Source organism: Lagopus leucura, unplaced genomic scaffold (genome assembly GCF_019238085.1).
Source record: "Lagopus leucura isolate 7727_CA_CO unplaced genomic scaffold, USGS_WTPT01 Super-Scaffold_100009, whole genome shotgun sequence".
NCBI lineage: Eukaryota > Metazoa > Chordata > Aves > Galliformes > Phasianidae > Lagopus > Lagopus leucura.
This window is the reverse complement of record NW_024962266.1, coordinates 2,054,843-2,060,424: the sequence shown is the minus strand read 5'-3', so window position 1 is coordinate 2,060,424 and position 5,582 is coordinate 2,054,843. Positions and strand designations below refer to the sequence as shown.

Here is a 5,582-nt window from a genome sequence, read left to right as displayed (position 1 = left end):
ATTTTCCAATCACAATATCCAGTGTAAGGCCACTTTTTTAGAGAGTAGCTTGTTTTGAAGGTGTCATAGTAGAGCTTCCTTTGCTATCTTTCACAACATTTTTTTTCCTATCGTGGAAAAAAAAAATCATGATTGAGAAACCTTTCTAATTTGGGAAACAAAACAAATTAAATACATTTGTCCTTTTTTTTTAATTATACAGGGTTGTTTATTATTGTAATTATACAAAATTGCTTAGAAATAAAAACATTATGATTTCTTCATGTACTCATAACTGGGTTTTTTTGCTATTTATGCAATTATTTACATTAGTAAGTCAATAACTCTGACTACTGAGTTTGAAAAAAAAAATCATGCTACTGCTGTTTCTTAAGAGTAGACAATGATTAGACTATAACTGTAAAGTGCATCTCTAAGGAGCAGACTGGTTAACTCCATATTGACCAAATTCATATTAACACATACCAGCTGTCAGCTACAGAATTTATTCAGCCTTTAACAGCATTTATTGTCTCAAAAAAAAAAAAAAAAAGGTAACTGACAAATACTTCTTGTGACAACACCAAATTGTCCAATAAATTCCAGTAGGTGGTAGAGAAGATCTACTGCTTCTAGACAGCCCAAACAATGCCTAATGAGAACTTCACCTTAGGGTTGCTTTCTTGTTTTGTTATTTTACCTAGCCATGCAAGTGCACAGCTGGGACACTGAGATTATCCTATGTGCATGTGCATGTTTTCTCAGTGTTGCTCTTCACACCTTCACCTGAAACCACAAGGAAACAGATTCTGATTTCCTTGAGTTCATAATAGGAACATGACTTAATGTTCTGTTGTGTAAGAGATTTCTGATATAAGGCAATATTATCTTAAAGGTTGAAAAAAGCCAAGATGGACAACTCAGAACTGGATACATAACATTTTCTAAATGGGTTCCTAAGATTTGATTTGCTTTCTCTACAATCACATCTGAAGAAATGCAACTGCAATTATGCTACTATCGTAAAGGTGTTTGTACCACCTTACATATATGAATTGCTGCTGCCATGTGATTTGGCAAAACGCATACTGAAGAACTAAAACATAATTTCATTCTTCTTTGCTGAAAGTTTTAAGCTCATGCTTCAAACCAAGCAGATTTTAGAGTACTTCACAAAATACATTTGGGCTTTGTGCTCCACTGCTTTGACAAATGGAGAACATAATCAAACAAATGAAGTAAGATACATCTTTTTTACTGCCATCCTTCCTTTGTGACTGAGAAAAGAACCTGAATTCTTTCCAGTATTTATCCTCTACAACTGTGGAAGAATTCTAGAAGGGTGATGTCTGCAGCTAACAAAAACATACCGATGGTGCTCTGCAACATCCAAACTCTTGCAAGACAGGAACTGTTAAAAAAAAAAAAAAAAAAAAAAAAAAGTAAATTGAATTCATCCATCCAAATTCTTTATGCTTTTTCTGTCTCATTAGCTTAATGGCCCAAACAAATGACAAATGCTTGTAATACTGCTATATTTTAAGTGTTAAAAAGTGGAAACACATTGTTCGAGGAACTGCATTGTTCTTGTTCATTGTCATCAGTGGCCCATGTATTTTGATTCTTATGAGGTAATGACATAATAACAAAGGTTATTTTCAAGTCTTACTACGGATCTTTTGCTCAGCTTATTTCTAAGGGCGCTAACTACATCTGCTGAGATAGTGCACCAAATGTTATTCGGGGAATGACTATAAATTTGAAGTAATATCTGTAAAATAATCTATTTTCCAAATGCAAATTGCTTTCTCTGAATGCTCTTTTCTTCCTAGCATAACTACCCTGTAAAACTCCACTTTTCTAGTACGTAATTCCTTCACACTGCAAAGCACAAACAGAGAATTCAGTGGTGTCTGTCTTCCTCTTTTCAGTCCATGAAAAATTTCTTTAATACACCTTGGCAAATATATATTCTCCTTCTGCAAACATTCATAAAGAAGAAGAACCCAGATTTTAATCAGTATCTCTTACTGGTTGAAGACAGAATTGTTTTTGCTATAACTCATAGTGACCGTCTTTTGTGCAACGGTTCAGATGTAACAGAACTTTGTTTGACTCCATCACCCTTCCAAAAACCCATCTTGTCTGGAAGCGGTCTTTTATATGCACCACAGAAAATGAACTGAAGAGTCTTTTATTCATGTTAACACTTCTGTCTTCTTTTATTAACCCCAGCCTATCTGGGAGAGTGATTATTTTGTGTGTTAATACCTTGCCTAGTCCAAAAGGGACTCGATTCTGACCATGCAGAAACAACATAACAACACCAACAAGATTTTATCTATGTCTGTGTGACAATGCTAGGCTCAGGCAGGGAGAGGAGCTGAAGAGAAGATGCATGACTTCTACATTTAGATATAAAAAATTAAAAGTACTACTCTGTTTCTTTGCAAATCTATTGAAGTGTTAGGCTACTGCTTCTCACAGTGCTTGTAAAGTCAGTGCTTGTGGTATGCTGTCCTCTATTTCATTTCCAATATATCAACTACTGTTCCAATATATCAACTATATCTCATACAGTAGGACATTACTTCTGGTACTGAAGTGTGGACTAACACAGTCGCTGAGAAGAAATTTTCCACAAGAGAACAAGGCATTTGATGTATAAGACTCTTCACCACGGTGATTTAATGGGATTTAAAACACAGCTCCTCCTTTACTCTTTTCTCTACAGTTATCTTTTCATTTTCTTGAAAGTAACACAGTTTTCAGTGATTTTTAAAAGTCTACTATCAATAAAGAGTAGCTACATTAATATATCAGGTTACTCAGAAATACCAACCTCATAAGGTTGCCTACAAAATCAAACAGACAAAATACACCTTAATTAAAATTTTCTATACAAACAGAAAATTTTGTAGTGTTCTATATAGCATAGCTAATAGCAACTGTGAAGATGTGACAGAAAATAGACTTAAATTTTTCAAGAACAAGATGTAGCTAGGCTGCTAATCCCTAGAAAAGTTCATGTTCCCACATCCAAAGTGCTGTTTAACCCTTCCAGATATGTGTGTCTAGCTAATTCTAGTGAGCTCGCATTAACTTACAGGCCTTGCAGTTAATATCTTCTGAAAGGAGTGGAGAAACATCACTGGTCTTCATCACTGGTCACATCTCAGAAGACTGGTGTCTGAATGATACTTATAACCTGAAAAAAAAACAAACCAACACTTTTTGTCCTTTACTGCCAAATGACAGGGTAAATGTAAGACATAAGAAGTCGATGGGCCCCAATGGGATTCATCCCAATGTACTGAAAGAACAGGCTCACGTCATCACAAAACTTCTCTCAATTGTTTTTCAATGGTATTGGGAAACTGGAGAGATCCCCACTGACTGGAAGCTGTCAAACATCCCAGTTTTCAAGTAGAGCAAGAAAGAAGACTCTAGAAGTAACACACACTCTTCAGTGGCTGATAAAATGATGGAGAAGACTATTCTAGGGGGTACTAAAAAACACTTGAAAAGCAATGTATGTAGTCCCTGGTCATAGCCAACATGGGTTGATGAGGGGAAAGTTCTCATTAACTAAATTTTTCCTCCTATGACAACGTTATCCATGTACTGGATAAAGGGAAGTCAGTTGATGTAGTCTTTTTGTATTTTAGCAAAACTTTGGATACTTTTTATCACAGTACCCTTCTGGGTCAAATGTCCAGCATACACCTAGATACACACATGAGCTAATGCATGAACAATCAGTCAGGCTCAAGGGGTTACAGTAAGTGGGGTTACACCAGACTGGTGGCCAGCCACTACTGGGGCTCCATAGGACTGCATTTTAAGGCCAGTCCTCTTTGATGTTTTAATACATGATGTCAATGCAGGACTAGAACGCATACTAAATAAATTTATTGACTGAGAGGACCTGCTAACTCCTTTGAGGGTAGAGAGGCCTTCCAGAGGGATCTTGATAAATTAGAGGGCTGGGCTATCACCAACCATATGACATTTGAGCATGTTGTGGATTCTGCATCTGGAATGAGGAAAGATATAGATTTAGTTAGTTTCCTAGATATACGGAAACCACGGGACAAGAGGCTGGAGGGCAGCCCTGCAGAAAGGGATTTGGGAGTTCTGATTGACTGTAAGCTGAATACGAATCAACAGTGTGTGCTGGCAGCCCAAAGGGCCAAGCACACCCTGGGGTGCACCAGGCCCAGTGCTGCCCACTCTGCTCTGCCTGGTGTGGTCTCACCTGGAGCACCAGGTTGGGCACCAGATACAAAAACAACATAAAGCTATTAGTGTCCAAAGAAGGGCTATGGAGATGGGGAAGTGTTCTGAGGGCAAGGCGTGTGAGGAGGGGCTGAGGTCCCTTGGTTGGTTCAACAGAGCAGAGGGGGCTGAGGGGAGGCTGGAGCTCCCACAGGGAATGGACAGGGACAACTCTACCAGATATATGGTTTAATTTTTAAATACTTACATGTGAAGACAGCAGTTGAACTCAGTGATCCTTGCAGATCCCTTCTAGCTCAGGATATTCCATGATTCTAAGTAAGTACACAGTCATTTCTCTATATTCCTCTGATTCATTTTCCCCTCCAGAAATAAATTATAAAAGTTCCAATTTATTCCCTACATGTGAAATGCTGGTAAATTCCAAAAATAAACTCCTCTGCAAGAAAAGAAAAAGTCTCCGGCTGTAATTCCATTCAAGTGAATCATATCTCCATTTAAGTAAAAGCATATAGGTCGAAATATGTTTATGAAGCAAAATTCTAAACACAGCACATTTGCTTCTATACTGAGCAAACACAGGACTTATTTAGATAAGTAGTTCAATTTGTGGATGTACTCAAATAGCAACAAAAAATAAAACCCGGGAATATGTGACACATTGTTTTCAAAGCAAAATACAAACACTTGGACATAGGCAATTAAGCATTTGCTATGTTTTCTAGATGAATATGCAAATTTGACATTCAAATCAATGTCTAAAAATAATCTCACCCATTCAAAAGCCACCACAATCATAAGGAGTGCAAAGTGTGAGTCTTTTTGCTTTAATTACTTTGCCGTAATATCAGCTAAGGGCAAGGCACTTCAGTGGGTTATCATTTTTCTCCTCCCAACTGTTTCAAAAGTCAAGTAGAGTTTCTCTTGACAAAACAAGTAGAAAATGGAATTTTTATATGGAGAATTTACAGGAGACCAGCATGCAGAGAACCCATTATAGCTAGGAGGAAGAAGCTACTGTAAGAAGGTGACAGCATTGTTTGCATAATACTTTTTTTCCTGTTGCAAATTAACAGTAACTGCTGAACTGGTTTAATAAATTGCATGCATTGTCAGTAGCTAAAAAGAAACATGGAACCAGTTCTGGAAAAAAAGAGAGTGAAAAATATGAAGTAAAAAAGTGTTATGGGATATGCTATCAAGATGTGTATTTACCAATACACAGACACACCACTACTTAATGTTGATTTATAAGAAAAAGGAATCTGATGACCTCTAATTCACTGCCACTTGGCAGAGGTAATGCATCTCTATCTCACGCAATGATGTGCAGCTCCTTAGGTGAAACTAGGCTCCAAGTTTGG

General features: G+C 37.2%; 1 long non-coding RNA gene across 1 annotated transcript; it reads right to left on the bottom strand.

Moving 5' to 3' along the window:
• Window positions 1-1,331: 1,331 nt before the first annotated feature.
• Window positions 1,332-4,549, bottom strand: LOC122181027. The gene is made up of 4 exons (XR_006179303.1): window positions 4,466-4,549; window positions 3,908-4,015; window positions 3,087-3,187; window positions 1,332-1,390 (listed from the first exon to the last, which is right to left on the bottom strand). It is a non-coding gene; the product is annotated as an uncharacterized LOC122181027 (long non-coding RNA).
• Window positions 4,550-5,582: the final 1,033 nt, after the last annotated feature.